The sequence below is a fragment of the Dipodomys ordii genome, unplaced genomic scaffold (assembly GCF_000151885.1).
Source record: "Dipodomys ordii isolate 6190 unplaced genomic scaffold, Dord_2.0 Scaffold53, whole genome shotgun sequence".
NCBI classification, from domain to species: Eukaryota; Metazoa; Chordata; class Mammalia; order Rodentia; family Heteromyidae; genus Dipodomys; species Dipodomys ordii.
In genome coordinates, this window is record NW_012267269.1 from 11,315,360 (window position 1) to 11,331,238 (window position 15,879).

The following is a 15,879-nucleotide window of genomic DNA, read 5'->3' on the forward strand; positions in this document are numbered from 1 at the left end:
ACACACAGATGAAGGGAAAGTGGGTTTGCAAGACCCAGTGAAAACACTGTGACAGAAGCTTAGTTAAGACAACTTTTGTGGAAGTGTCCCATTGCTCCCCTAGCTGCCACTGAAAATCTAATGGCTTGAAATGGTAGTGACAGCTATGCAAAATAGTGTTAGACTTGGCCCTCTGAGAGAAGCAAGCTGCTGCTTAGCCAACCTAGCACAGAAACATCATCTTGTCTTTGGTTCTGTCAACACACACACACACACACACACACACACTAAAAGGTGGCTTAGACTGAAGGACACTTCTGCAGGCATGGGAGGGGGGGTTTGGGGGGATTGAGGCCAGGATCCTGTCACTGAGAAGATTTTCATACCATAAGGTTCAGCCCTTTGGGGTAGAGGCCAGGCCAGAAAGATGGTGTTCTGTGGTGCCTTTCTTCTCACATATTTCATTTTTTACTGATTTACAAATCTCCAGATTGTACTTCTATTATATCCATTTGTTTCTTTTGTTATGTTACTCTCTTACCACATTAATCTGTCTCTCTCAAAAGTGTGTGGATTGACCCACTCCTGGGCATTTACCCAAATGATCACAAAAAGGCCACACTAAAGCTACCAGCACAACCATGTTCATTGCAGTATTATTTACCATAGCTAAGATATGGAACCAAACGCGATGGCCCCTTAGTAGATGAATGGATCAAGAAAATAATATATATTCACAATGGAATTCTATACTTCCATCAGAATGAATGATATTGCCCATTCATAAGGAAATGGACAGACTTGGAAAAAAATTATATTAAGCGAAATAAGGCAGACCCAAAAAACCCCCACAGGCTACATGGTTTCCTTCATTTGTAATAGCTAGAAAATGTCTTGGATATTTTCTATTCTCTCTCTCTCTCTCTTTTTTTGTCAGTCATGGGCTTGAACTCTGGGCCTGGGTGCTGTCCCTCAGCTCTTCAGCTCAAGGCTAGAGCTCTACTACTTGAGCCACAGCACCACTTCTGATTTTCTGGTGGTTAATCAGAGATAAGAGTCTCATGTACTTGTCAAGGCTGGCTTTGAACTGTGATTCTGAGATCTCAGCCTCCTGAGTAGCTAGGATTATAGGCATGAGCCACTGGCACCCAGCAAGTCTTCGATATTCTAAGTAGAGGATCACAACAGCTTAATACCTATGTGCATATGATCATATAAAATCATGCTATTGAAATGAACTCAAAGAAATGGAAATGAGAGGGTTTTACTTAATTGTACAGTATGCAGATATTTCTTTTTCTTCCTTTGTTGTATTCCCTGTTGTCACTGTTTTTTATTTCTGTATCCATTGTCTTCTATATAAGTTTATCCAGTTTGGAGAAGAGAAGGGAAATCATAGAAATGGTGGGACAAAAGATGAACCAATGAAACAATGATACTCACTAGACACCATGGTGGAAATAAACTGCAATTTGGGGAGTCTGGGGGGGGAGTGAGAGAAAATGAGGGAGGGGGTAATACTGTTCAAAAAGAAATGTACTCATTACCTTACATAGGTAAGGTAATGTATATCACCTTTATAATATATCTGCATATCATCTTTGATATATCACCTTTACAATAATTTTTTAAGTGTGTGGATTGAAATGCTGACCATCTCCAAAATGCTATTACTCTACCTTTGCTCTTTCATTACAAATTGCTGCATTGATGAAGGTGGGGGCTCTCCTAAGTCTCCCCCATACCCTTCTGGGCCAGCAGGGGCCTGGCTCCCACCAACACCCATTTCCCGAGGTCATACTGATATTCTACTCTTTGGAGATGAGAAAATTCTCATCTCCACATCCACAACTTGTAGCATGGGCAAGTCCCTCTGGAGCAGGCGATTTTCTTGGAAGGTAATGAGGGTGAAATCTAAGACATCCGAGTCAGCACCAGCAAGGGATGCTGTGGTGCTCAGCTTACCCATCTGGGCTGCTCCGAGGCTGTTGTGCCTGGAACAGAGCTGGGGACTGAATGCGGTTGATGCTTCTAGTATTGTGGCATCTTCAGAACCACAGGATGCTGGTGTTAAAGCATTCCAGGAATATGTAGGTATGGCTTTAGAGGTTTTAAAGCCAGAAGAGGTAGTAGCATTATGCTAAGGCATTTTGATTATAAAACCCCAAATCAACCATTCTGTCTTTATCTAGTTTGAAGGACTCAGCATTAATTCTCTGGGACATTATGCTGCCCTATAATGATTGCAATGTATAGCTATGGTTAATACTACTCTGTCTCTCTCATACCTGAGGCTCTCCTTGCAGCACTGGATAGAAAGGGGTTGCTGAAAGCCCACAGAAGCCTAAAATTGCTCCCTACATTACTGTCTCCTCACAGATGAAGAACCAGGAACTCCACATGACCTTCAAGGATTTCAGGATCTGTCTCTTGTCTATGTCAGCTGCCTGGCTCACAGCAGGCTCTGGTGTGTTTCTGTGTCTTTGTGCAGTGCATGTGTTCCATCCATGTGGAATGAGCCTAATATTCTAGTTCATTCTTCCCTGCTGGCCCGTGGTGGCTTTGAAGCCTACAAGCCACCTAGATGACTGTAGACACAGCAGCTCCAAGAAAGAAAGCAGAACTCCAGTGTGAGGAAGGAGAAGGAGAAGGAGGAGGGCCCCAGCAGCTGGTTGTTAGGCATTTGGTGTGGCAGCCAGCTCTTCCACAGAGGAGCAGGTCATGTCAGGGAGACCCTGGACAAACACAAGGCTGATATCCCCAGGAAAATAAAGAATAGATGGAGGTGGAGGTAGGGGCGAGGGGTGGGGAAGGACAGTTAAACAAAAACAAGCAAAAGACAAAACATCCAACACAAGTGCCATTGCCAGATCCTGGTGGGAAAGCTGGACGGTTGGAGGTGGAACCAGCAGGGGTGAGGAGGCCGGGCAGGACAGCAGCTGGGTAGATGAGGCCAGCTCTTACTTCCTGAGGTGTAGTGAAGGCTTCTCCTCTGACTTTCTTCTAGTAGCTGAGTGTGTCAGCGGAAATGACATGGGCTTTTCCCAAATGCCTTCTAGGGGCTGGGCCTTTCCCACCCCAGGTCCAGTGGGCAGGCAGGTGAGGCCTTCTGGGACAACCTTCAGCCCAGCTCCCACTGTGCGGAGCGAGGGACCTCCCAGCCTACTCCATACATTCTCCTGGACCACAGTGAGCTAGCTCCCATGATGCTGCGGTGGGAAGGCTACAGGCCTCGAGCTCTGTGCCCTGCCAGGCAACATCAGATTCTTCCTTCTAGCCAACAGGGCCTTGGAAGCAAGCAGCATCCAGTAACTCTGCAGTGTCATGTGGGCAGGCCACTTGCCTGGAAGCTTCTGTTTGAAGAAGGTCAAAAGGACCAGTAAATAATTGTGTTTTGATTTTTTGCAATACTGAGGCTTGAACTTGGATCCTCATGTTTGCTTAGGCACTCTTACCGGTGAGCAATGCTTCCAACCCCTTTACCATTTCTTTTGGCACAAGTGTTTTTGTCATGTAGTTGGAAGATGATGAATGAACGAACGAACAAATGAATGTATGAGTAGTACCAGGTCATCAAGAGAGAGGGAGCAATATGGAGAGGTGCTGAAAGAATTATAATGGATTCACAAAAGGGGGCTTGTGTTTCCCTTGGAGCAACCTAGCATTCCTGTCACACCTTACCCTTCATGTGCTAAGTGTTGTGCAGTTATGATTCCATCAACCCTAGAATATGGTTCTTACCTTTTAGCTACAGAGAAGAAACGAAGGGTCAGCACCTTGGCCACAGTCCTGTGCACGGTTATCAGTGCAGCCAAGGTGGAAACTAACCAGCCTGCTATGTCAGGCTGACTGTCACCGCTCAGGACAGCATGTGCTTTCTGTTCAGTCTCTAAGTTAGCGATTATATGACACCTGCACTGGTCATGGGAGCAGTGGAGGCTGAGCTGTTGGAGGTCCACGGCCGGGGCTATGTCTGAATATGTCAGATAATATTCCCAGAGCAGACAGACTCCAAAATTAAAAACAATTCTCCCAATTCTAAGTAGAGATGAACACCACCCAGCACGAGCACATTGGACATGTCATCTCTATTGTCTGTTTTAAAAAATGTGGGTGGCAAATGAGCCAAAGAAAGTAAAAAACAGAAATCCAGCCCTGGCTGATCTCCCTAAATGGAAAGAACAATATTTATTTGGTCAATTCTGTACCCAAACAGTCGCCCACATTACTGATATAGAGCAAGGTGTAGGCGCACATGCCCATATTTATGCAGGCTCCCAAGTCCATGTGTACATTTGTTCAGATAAACACTCCCCCTTCCCACCTACCAAGAATAGTTATTCATAGTGATACCGGAATCAAATGGCTTTTATTTCCCCAAACCCTAAGCTATTTCATGGGAACACATTCAACCTCTTGATTTATGTTGCCGCACGGGAAGGTATGCTGCAATACTTTTGAAGTTCTCCCATGGGACCATGGAAGATGGGTGGCATGTGTACCAGGCAGGTAGCCTCACAATGCACCATGGGAACAAAACAGGTTATTACTGTATTCTCACAATCCTGCTCAGGCCTGCAGCATTCCCTTCTGCCATGCTCTCCTTTTTAACATCCTGACCTGCTCTGCAGATCTAACATCCATGCTGTCTCCTCACCAGGACACTACAGAGGATTTGACGTGAGCTCTGCTCAGAGAGGTGTGACATACAGCCCAACACATGGCCCAATATAGCTTGCATGTTACAGGCGACCTCTGTGCCTTGCAGATGCCAGATGCTACTCTTTTCTCCCCATACTACTTACTTCCACAGTTTCTTGGAAAGCTTCCCAGGGGTCTAATTCCCTTCCCTCTATCACTCAGCATAGCTGAATGGTTCCTGGCAGATGCTTCTTATTCCCCTTGTTTTGGGATGAGCAAAGCATGACCAAATGTACTTTGATGTCTGAGACAGATTTTAATGTGGCCCAGTGCTCACCTGGGGAGTTTCCTAGTTCCCTAAAGGTTGGCTGGATGTGGGTTCTGTGCTGACCTGTTCTGTGCTGGTCTTGTCGTCAGCAACAGGAAGAAACAGCACTGGCTGGTGAGGCACGGAATTCTACTCTGCCAGTGATTGCAGGCCCCAGGGTTTTTATTGAGTTTTAGAGAAGCTGACTGAGGCCATATCACTGAGGATTTCTCTATAGAAATACGTATACCCCCATGTTTATTGTAGCACTATTCATTAACAGCCAAGCTATGGAGTCAGCCTCAATGGATGAACAAAGAAAATGTGATATATATATACATGTGTGATATATGTAAAACCAAGTTTTACTCAGCCATTAAGAAGACTAAAATTATGTCATTTGCTAGAAAATGAAAGGATCTGGGGATCATATTAAGTGAAAAAAAGCCAATTTCACAAACACAAGTATGGCAAGCTTCTGTCCTTTGTGGAAGCTAAGGTAAGACAAAACAAAACATAATGAATTAAGGTCATGATAATAAAAGGGGAGTACTAGAGAGATGAGAGAGGGAGGAGGAGCAGGATAAGAACGAGAACTGGAGGGAGGTAAATATGGTCATAGTGTGCTCTCTCTATATATGAATATATATATGAATATATATATCCATATATATGTATAGGGATGTTGTGGTGAAACCCTTTTATACAATTTGATTCATAGCAATAAATGAATCTTAAGACAATATCCAGATTACCACTTAAGCTGAGAGAAAGACATATATACATATATATATATGTATATATATATATAGAGAGAGAGAGAGACAGAGACAGAGACAAAGACAGAGAGACAGAGAAAGAGAAACCTTGAAAAAATTAATATGTAATTTTGAGAGTTTTTTGCACTTCAGGGCATGGGTCCCAGAAGGCAGAATTGATCTCCCCTAGGAAAACAAAGAATTCCATAGAAGCCATGCAGCCTTTGCTAAATAAGACCTCTATTGTATGTCTGATGAAAACATATCGAGAATTTTCTTTCTCAGTAAGCTTGTCATGTAGGAAGCTTGTAGTTTCTTAATATGCTTATTTTTGGGTGGGAACTGTTACTTTCATTAAGTAAATAGGTCAGAAATAAACTTAGTAGTTTTATTTGAATAAAAATTGATCTTCAGATGCTTCTAAGGCTTGCAATGGGATTATGTCCAGCTAAATCAGTAATAAACTGAAAATTCATTTCACATGCCTAACCAACACAGGACACTCTTGAGTATCTGGTTTCCCTCTGCCATGATCACATGGCTGTTCAGGAGGCTGAGATGTAAGGATTACGACTCAAAGTCAACCCAGGTAGGGAAGTCCCATAAGACTTATATCTCCAAAAAGACTTATATCCACCAAAAAGCCAGAAGTGGGGCTGTGGCTCAAGTGGTAGAGTGCTAGTCTTGAGCACAAAGGCTCAGTGACAGCACTTAGGTCCTGAGTTCACGGCCCAGGAACATCACAAAAACACAACAACTAAAACCACAAAAAACAAGAACCCTTTTCAAGACGAAAAGCACTAGAGATAAATGGTGGTGACAGATGCTTCACAATGTGAGCATGATTAATGCCACTGAATGGTGCACTTCCAAGAGCTCAGATGCTAATTTTTAAAGAAAAAAAAACTGCATAGCTATCAATTCTGGCAAAAAGAAGCATAACTTAAAAATCTTCAGAAAAAGAGAAGAGTATTATATATAATCCCAATAGCAAAAAAAAAACAAAAAAAACAAAAACAAAAAACCTTCAGAGAATAGGTTTTCAAAGATTCAGAGCTTTATTAGGGTCAAAAAAAAAAGAGCATCCAGGCAAGTTTATGTGTATGTCTAGGAGAGTATGTGTTTATGCATATGTTTGTGTTTTCAGGAAAACTTCTATGTCAATTAATCTATGTCATAGCAAACAAATACCTGACAGAAATGACCTAAGAAGGGAGGAATGACTTACTTTGCTCATGATTTCAGCACATGACACTGGGGCAGAATATCATGGAGGGGGAGCCTGTGGCAGAGGAGGCTACTCCCTCGTGGTGAACAAGAAGTGTCAGGCGCAAGGCAAGGCATAACCCCTAAGGGTATGCCTCACTGATCTACTTCCTCCGGAAAGGCCCCACTTCCTAAAGTTTCTAGACTCTTCTAAAATAGAGCCACCAGCTGAGAATCAAACATAGGACCTTGTGGGTGACCTTTCATACCCAAACAATAGCAAAACCCTGTCCAACTATTTCAGTTTCCTCGGTTATTACTGACGGTCTTAGAATGTATAACGCTTACAAGACGTCTTCCATTTAGGATCATCTCTATTAATACACAATGTCCAGCCTACTTCTACTAGCAGATTAACTCTGAGAACATTCATATAACTCTTAATGCTTCATATCAGGGATGCCCAAAGGGCGAAAACAAAATCACCCCTGGCCCAGCAGACATTAAGATTCCTTCGCAACGCACATACAAATGCTGTTGGAACTGGCCGTTAAGAGTGGCGTCCAAAGAAAGGAAAAACCACCACAGAAACCTTAAGCTGTTTGGATATGGGCAGAAGTGCCAACCTTAATGAAAGTCTTCCTCTTCAATCACTATGTTGTAAAATTAAAGCTACGTGCGAGTGTGGTCACACAGTTTACTCATGTCCGTTTGCCCATGTTTTCCAGAGATTAATAAGATAATATCCCTCAGCATGTGCTGTGAGCCTTTGGGTACTTTCTACTGGTTCCTTAGGCTCCTGAAGGCTCTATTGTTTACAGATGATAGGCGATAACAATAGCTGCTTATGGCCTAGGTCTGGCAGTGATAGGGTCAGTGCTCTACATACCAACTTGAGATGCCACCAGACTTATCAAAGGCAGCTGATGACAAAGGACTAGCCATGTTCTGTGTCCCTTGGAGCCTACTGTACACTAGCAAGGGTGATCTAGGACAAAGCAGCATGGTACGAAGTGGACACCAGCTCAATCAAATGGTAACTGACTTGTATGTTTCATCCAGACCTTGTACTAAGTCATCGCCTACAATATACACACGGACACCTCATCTTCTTGGAAGTCCTGGATTTTCAGGATAAAGGAAAGCATGTGTTGTCAGGTTGTACTGGGCTTTTTAATAAGCATGAGTGCAAATGGACAGTCTTTAGTAAATACGCACTCCTCCAGGAGTATGAGGCTTTAGTTTTAAAAATAAAATAGCTTCTGCTGGGCACTGGTGGTTCACGTCTGTAACCTAGCTACTCAGGAGTTTGAGATCTGAGGTTTGCAGTTTGAAGCCAGCCTGGGCAGTAAAGTCCATGAGACTCTTACCACCAATAAACTATTCAGAAAAGGCCAGAAGTGATGCTGTGGCTCAAGTGGTAGAGCGTTAGCCTTGATAGAATGCTCAGGGACAAGCCCTGAGTTCAAGCCCCAACACTGGCACACACACATTCACTAAAATAAAATAAGATAAAATACAATGGCCACTCCAATTAATTGCCCCATCTAAAATTCTGGAGTTCAGTTAAAATGTTACAGGCCCAATTTCCTTTGATTTGGGGACATTTGTATCTGCAATGAAACCATGAGTAGGAGTCGCATGATGGCTGTCCCATGGGGTCTTATTTCTCACTAACTGCCTGCTAACTCATGTCAATGACCTGCCTAGCACTTGTAGGCATCGTGTCTGGGGCTTCTGATCCACAGCCATTCAAATTTGCTCAAGTTGCCTGAGAGCCAGCTCTATATGCACTATCATTTTATTTGAGTCATTCAGCACTGTGCCTTGTGTGGACCTGAACACGTTTCATAGCAAGACACTGCTGGAAGGAAACAGACCTGGGGCCTCCTTGGAAATCATTTAGATGTGCTGTTCATCAGAACCCATTTGAGTAAGAATGTCCCTGAGCAGACATCTAGCTCAAGTCAAGGTCATCAGTAGGGGTCATGCTCAGTTTTTTGCGCATCTTCAAAATTCATACAACAGCCAGGCACTGGTGGCTCATACCTGTAATCCTAGCTACCCAGGAAGCTGAGATCTGTGGACTATGGTTTGAAGCCAGACCAGGAAAAAAGTCTGTGAGACTCTTATCTCCAAGTAATTACCAAAAAAAATCCAGAAGCAGAGCTGTAGCTCTAGGGTAGAGTTGCTAGCCTTGAGCAACAAACCAACAAGAAAGCTCAGGGGCAGGGCCCAGGCCCCAAGTTCCAGACCCAGGCCTGGCATACAAAAAAAAAGTTCATATGTAAGTACATTAGAGAGGCTCTGTCCTCATGGGTGATTTTCTAGAGATGTTTCTGAGAGCTGTTTCTGCCCTTCTATCACACAAGATGCAGGTCAAAATGACCATCTTGGCATAGATTTAGCTCTCATTAGAAACCAAATCTGTTGGGGCCTAGATCTTAGACTTCTAAGCCTTCAGAACTATGAACAGCAAAAATGCCTTTTCTTTAGAAATGACCAGGTCTAAAATATTTTGTTGTTGTAGCTTGAACAGGTGGATATAAGCTGCATTCAATTTTAAGAATCAAAGTGTGTGAGTTTAACTGCTGGCTCCATAAAGCTGTGTCATTGTACAAAGCACTTTACACCTTACTGGATTTTCTTCCTCTGTAAAATGGACATAAAACAGAGTTGTTTTTTTTTTTTCCTGGGAGAATTGTGTATAGGTTAAATGAGGTAATTTATACCCATTTTCTACAGTACTGGGTTCATAGCTTTACCCAACATTTTCCATTATTATACCCTTAGGCTGAACATAGTCACTGGAAAAACACAATTTTTTTTACAGGCTTCAGTTCTTTTATATTAACTTATTTTTTCAATAAAACATAGACATACATCTGTACTATAAATCTGTTTTGTTTGAAAAAATAATTTATTCAATAAATCAGTAATTTCAGTATAAAATCCTTATATTCATGTAACTATACTTGTTCTACCCATGCATACAAATTGTAATGATTACAAATCTGTTTTAAAAAATAATTATATTGCTAGCAATAAAGTACAAGGAAAGGTAATGACAACCTATGTCATTGTAGGTTTTTCAGTATGTCAAAACTAGAGACTAGAAACCTTCCCTAATCTAGGAGGTTTAAATTTTAGCAGCAGAAACCTTTTCTTCTAACGTAACTCCATGCATTGGCTGTATCCTCTCATTTTACAAGTAGGGGAATTAAGACCACTCATATGTCTTCACAGAAAAGACGACTCATGCTGGGAACCAAGCCTGGTCTCCCAGTACCCAGCATATGTCTGAGCACAGTGCTGGTGGGGTCTAGCAAGGCCAGGTGACAGGCCCAATGGATGAGGTCTGGGAGGGATGAGCTTGTAGGGCATGATGATGATTGATGCTGGCAGAGGCTGTTCTAGATAGGGTGCTGGGAGTAGGGTTAATTCTGGTGAAAGGATTTGGGTAAAGGGAAATAAGTCTGAACCTTGAAATAAAAGAAGTGGGGCTAGATCCATGTTAACAACCAAACAAACAAAAAGTGAAGGGGCCATCTTCAGGCTCGGGTATCTTACTGACTTCTAATGTTGGTGAAAACATTGGGAATGGCTAGCATCAGTTCCAAAGTAGGATGGTTAGATCACATACATCAGAATTACCTGGGAGCTTATTAAAAATGAAGGCTTGACAGGCACCCATGATTCACACATGTAATCTTAGCTACTCAGGAGCCTGAGATATGAGGATGGCAGATCGAGGCCAGCTCCAGTGACTGATTCTGTGAGATTCTTATCTCCAATTGACAACCAAAAACCTGAACATAGAGCTGTGGTTCAAGTAGTGGAGTACTAGCTCTAGCAACAAAAGCTCAGGGACAGTGTCCAGGCCCTGAGTTAAAGCCCCAGGGCCAACACTAAAAACTAATTAATTAATTAAATATAATAAAAGATGTTTAAGTGCAGGTTCTTGAATCCCATTCACATTCATGAAGTCATAATTTGTCATAGTAAAGTCAACATACTACTACTTCCTTCATGAGCTCCGAAGAGGGTCTAGAGCAAGGAAAGTTTCAGATGCACCATTCTTGATCTCACTGGGTCTTACCCATGATGCCCATGAGAGCCTTCTGGAGTTTGACTGTGCCTGGACTGCATCCAGAGAGATTCTGTCTTAACTGGTCTGGAGGAGGGTCTGAGAATGGTTAAACTTGAAATCTCCCTGGGTGGTTGCAGCAGAATAGTTCACAGCTACTCATAACTGCCAGAGGGGAGGGAGGATTCCAGCTGTAAACACTGAGCTGGCACACCTGAAACAGCTGGACTGGATAAGGATTTCAGACACAGGCCTGGGAGGACAAGGTCTTATGTGCAGCATCCAATGGGGCTGCACAGAAGGATGAGAGATCATCAGTTCATCCACCCTCAAAGAACACCATGCTGGCCTTTCTATCTGCTCAGCATCTAGGAGCCTACCCTTTATGTCTGCTGCTCTTGTCTGTAAAGTATATGTGTGTGTAATATTGTGACTCTGAGTGACACAGAAAACCTCCCTCACAGTGGCTGTCATGTGTCTCTCTTTGTAACACGAACTGTTTTTGTTATTATAACAAACTGATAATGTAGGCATTCTAATTGGCCCTTTGAGATAAGTTGCCACCCAGGAGACAAGAAAGCCACACGTTTTCAGTAAACACCTGCCAAAGTATTTGTTTTTATGAGTACTAAAATTATTTTAAAAGATGTTGGATGCATTTACTAAACACGTTTTCACAATAAATGTATTGAGGTATACTTTGTCATCAGTAAAATGCTTCAAATTAAACGTACAGTTTGCTGAGCTTCCCCCACCCCCACCAGGCGTGTGTGTGTGTGTGTGTGTGTGTACACTGGTTCTGAGGCTTGAACTCAGGGCCTGTGTGCTGTCCCTGAGCTTTTTCATTCAAGGTTTCCCTTCTGACATTTGAGCGAGGAGTCCACTTCTGGCTTTTGATAGTTAATTGGACATGAGAGTCTCATTGACTTTTCTGCTGAGGCTGGCTTCCAGCCTCAATCCTCAGATCTCAGGCTGATGAGTAGCTAGGATTACAGGTGTGATACATTAGCACCCAGCCTCAGTTTGATGAGCTTTGATGGATGATTGGCTCCCAAGCCACCAGCACCACAATTAAATTGTAGAACATCTTAATGCTTTCTGTCCTTTGCAGTCAGTCTCCTTGCCCAGGTTGTGGCCCCAGCCAATAATTGATCCGCCTCCCGATGCTCTAGATTAGAGTGTTCTAGAACCTGTTGTAAGTAGAATCAAACTGTATGTACTTTTTGTTTCTTTTGCTCAGCTATTTTGGACTGCTAGTGAATGAGATTATTCACAATCACTTCTCTCAGAGGAAAGTGTACAAGGCTGAAGAACCCTACTGAAAGAGGTTTCTGGATAAGAAAGCAGGTTACCTTAAACTGAAAGGGAAGTGAGAAATGGAGACCATTGGTGGCCCTGGCTTCTTTCCATGAACTGGCAGAGGAGGAGACCACACTGAAGTACTGAGAATTCTCACTGAGGTGGGGGATTTCTGGAGCAATAAGCACTCTGAGGAAGAGGCAGCCTCAGGTTTAGGATAAGAAACTGGTTTCCTACAAGTTTAAAAGTTGTGATACTCATGGTAGTTCATATGTCCCCCAATTCTTTATCATTCCTCCTTTTAAGAGGCAGAGTTTCAGTATGAGGTGATCTTTTTGGGTAAATGGTGATACACAGAGAGAGGATGGGGAATGAGGCGTCATCATTTCTGACACTGGTCCATAAAAGGTATGGCAGCTTCCATCTTGGCCACTCTCTGGTTGAGGGGGCTCTGGAAGCAGTTAGCAGAGGTAGCATACAGTCGTCCCCAAAGAAGGGACAATTATGCTAAACCTGCAGATTAAGCAGGACTCAGGAGGTCATGGAGTCCAAAGGACTTGTGTATACAATGACCTGAAAAGTGACTGGCCCACTTGAAGAACTCTGGGAAGTTTCTTTTGAATCTATCTAGATTTACTTATTTATCCAGATCTCTCTTCATGCATCTACTTTATTATTTGTTCATTTTTACAGATATATTTAGACTGCCAATGCAATAGGAATCTATGAACATTCACCTTTATTGGTCAGCTAATATGGATCAGCACTATGCTCTGCTACTATGGACCACTTTACCTGGCTTTACTGGTGGCTTGGGCTGTATATCTGAGAGTACTTCATAAGAAGAGGGCTAAAATTGCACACATGACCATAGGAGACCCTGGATTTAAGGAATGTCTGTCACTGTATCTTCATACTTTTATTATGGCAGGCCAGATGGGTGATGAGAAGATGGGGTGTTCTATTTCAATTAAGTAAAGCCTTCCTTTATTCAAATCCCGAGTTAATACTCATTTGACATTTTTTTTAAAGCCAAAGAATCTTAGTCTTATCTGGCCAGGAAATTTGAACTAGTCTAGATCATACTCAACAGCTTCAATTTGGCAGGCTGATATATGAGCATCAAGCCACATGAACAATTCCCATTTTCTTATAGATGCTCATAAAAATGAAATAAACCCTGCCATGACTGTGGTCTGCAGCAGTTTCTAACACCATGGAACAGTATTTTGTTTTTGTTTTTCAAATGCAATACGGATTTGGTGCTCCAGAGATGAACCGAATTCCTGTTATTCTAAGCACTTCCCTGACACAGAGGGCTGATGTGAGCACAGGATTTTGTTTTTATCTATTCTTTATCTGTGAAGTAGGGGAGAAGTAGCTTAGCAGCCATATAAGGGCCTTAAAGAACCAACTGGAAATTCCTCCTTGAGGCAGGCAAAGGCACCACTGGTAACACATCTGGCAGCTACTGGTGGAAGGCGGGGGACTTCATGGTGTTGAATAGAAGTTTCCTGGTGAAGGAAACTTTCAGTAGTGCTGGGAGCCAGTGAAATAGCCACTCGACACATGTGTCATTTGAACACTTGAAATGTACCTAGCAAGATTTTAAAAGAACTAGTTTCTTTTTAAAAGCTGGTGTCAGTGACTCACATTTACAATCCTAGCAATTCAGGCTGAGATCCAGAGGATTGCTGTTTGAAGCTAGCCCCAGCAGAAAAGTCTGAGATATCATCTCTAAATTAACTAGCAAAGCTGGGTGCCGGGGCTCTTGTCTATACTCTTAGCTGCTCAGGAGGTTAAGATCTAAGGATCACAGTTGAAAGCCAATTCAGGCAGGAAAGTCTGTGATGTTCTTACCTCCCATTAATCACCCAAAAGCTGAAAGTAGAGCTGTGCCTACAGTGGCAGAGTGCTAGCTAGCCTCAAGCAAAAAGCTCAGGGACAGCGCCCTGAATTCAAGCCCCAGGACTAGAAAACACACACACACACACACACACACACACACACACACACACACACACACACACACAATTAATAATAAAATAACCAGCATAATGCCATTCTGAAGGTGTGGCTCAAATGGTAGAGTGCCAAGCTAGCAAGTAAGCCAAGCAAACAAACCAAGAAAGCATGAGACCCAGAGTTCAAGCCCCAGTCTCAGCCAAAAAAGAAAGAAAGAAAGAAAGAGAAAGTCTCTCTCTCTCTCTCTCTCTCTATATATATATATATGTTTTTGTTTTGCAAATAATGGGGCTTGAACTCAGGGCCTGGGCACTGTCCCTGAGCCTCCCTGTGCTCAAGGTTAGCATTCTGTCACTTGAGTCACAGCGCCACTTCCAGCTTTTTCTGTTTATGTGGTACTGCAGAATCAAACCCAGAGCTTCATGAATGCTAGGCAAGCAGTCTACCATTAAGCCACATTCCCAGCCCCTTACTTTATATTTTTAACTTTAACTTTAATTAATTTAAGTCACAAATAGCTAGTGGCTACTATATTGGTAGTTACTGTACTAAGCAGTTGATTGAAGAGTATCATTCTTTAAAATTGTGAGAAAAGTCAGGAGGGTTGTGGTCCAAGGCCTACACTGGGCAAAAATACATATCCTTACCTGAGAAATAATTAAAGCAAGAAAGGGCTAGGAGTATGATTCAAGTGTATCACTTGCCTAGCAAGCATGAGGGCCTAAGTTCAAACCCCAGTACTGTCAAGAAAGAAAAAGGAAGGAAGGAAGGAAGGAAGGAAGGAAGGAAGGAAGGAAGGAAGGAAGGAAACTTAGAAATCTAAAGGTATTTGCAAAAAGAGGAGCATTATCTGTAATTGTAGCAAGAAGGAACCATTGTTGATTGATGTGGTGGCACACACCTATAATCCCAGCACTAAAGAGCTGAGGCAGTCAGTCCCATGACTGATGGAGAGAGAGAGAGAGAGAGAGAGAGAGAGAGAATATAAAAATAAAACAAAACCCCACCACATTTATCACCAGCATTAGAGAAAAAAAAGAGACAATATATAGCAATCTTCTTAGCTGGGCGCCAGTGCCTCATACCTGTAATCCTAGCTACTCAGCCTCCTGGCTGAGATCTGAGGATAGCAGTTCAAAGCCATCCTGGGCAGGAAAGTCCATGAGAGTCCTATCTCCAATTACTCATGAGAAAACCAGAAGTGATGCTGTAGCTCAAGTGGTAGAGTGCTAGGACAGCACCCAGGCACAGAGTTCAAGCCCCATGACTGACAAAAAAAACCCCAACAACAACAAAGCTGAGGCAGCAGGATGAGTCTGAGGTCAGCTTGGGCTACACAGCAAGACCCTGTTGCAGAACACAACAATGAAGCAACAACAAAACAGACACTACACTTCTGCTGTATGTTTATATAGTATTATCCAAGACATCCTTGAATCCTGCTTTTATGACAAAACATTATGTGCTCAGAGGTTTCCAATGGGCCTCATTTTTAGGACCTAAAATAAATGATACCACATCTCGCTCCTAACTCAAAAATGAAACAAAACAATGAAATCCCTCCACTTCACCCAAATTTTAAGAAGCAAAAAAACCAAACTAACCCAAACCCCAAAAACCAGAAGCCAATGATGTAC

At 42.7% G+C, this 15,879-nt stretch overlaps 1 protein-coding gene across 3 annotated transcripts in view; it reads right to left on the reverse strand.

The window, feature by feature from the left end:
- Positions 1 to 15,879, reverse strand: part of Mob3b (MOB kinase activator 3B) — a 180,904-nt gene that overhangs the window by 7,226 nt on the left and 157,799 nt on the right. The window lies entirely within an intron of this gene.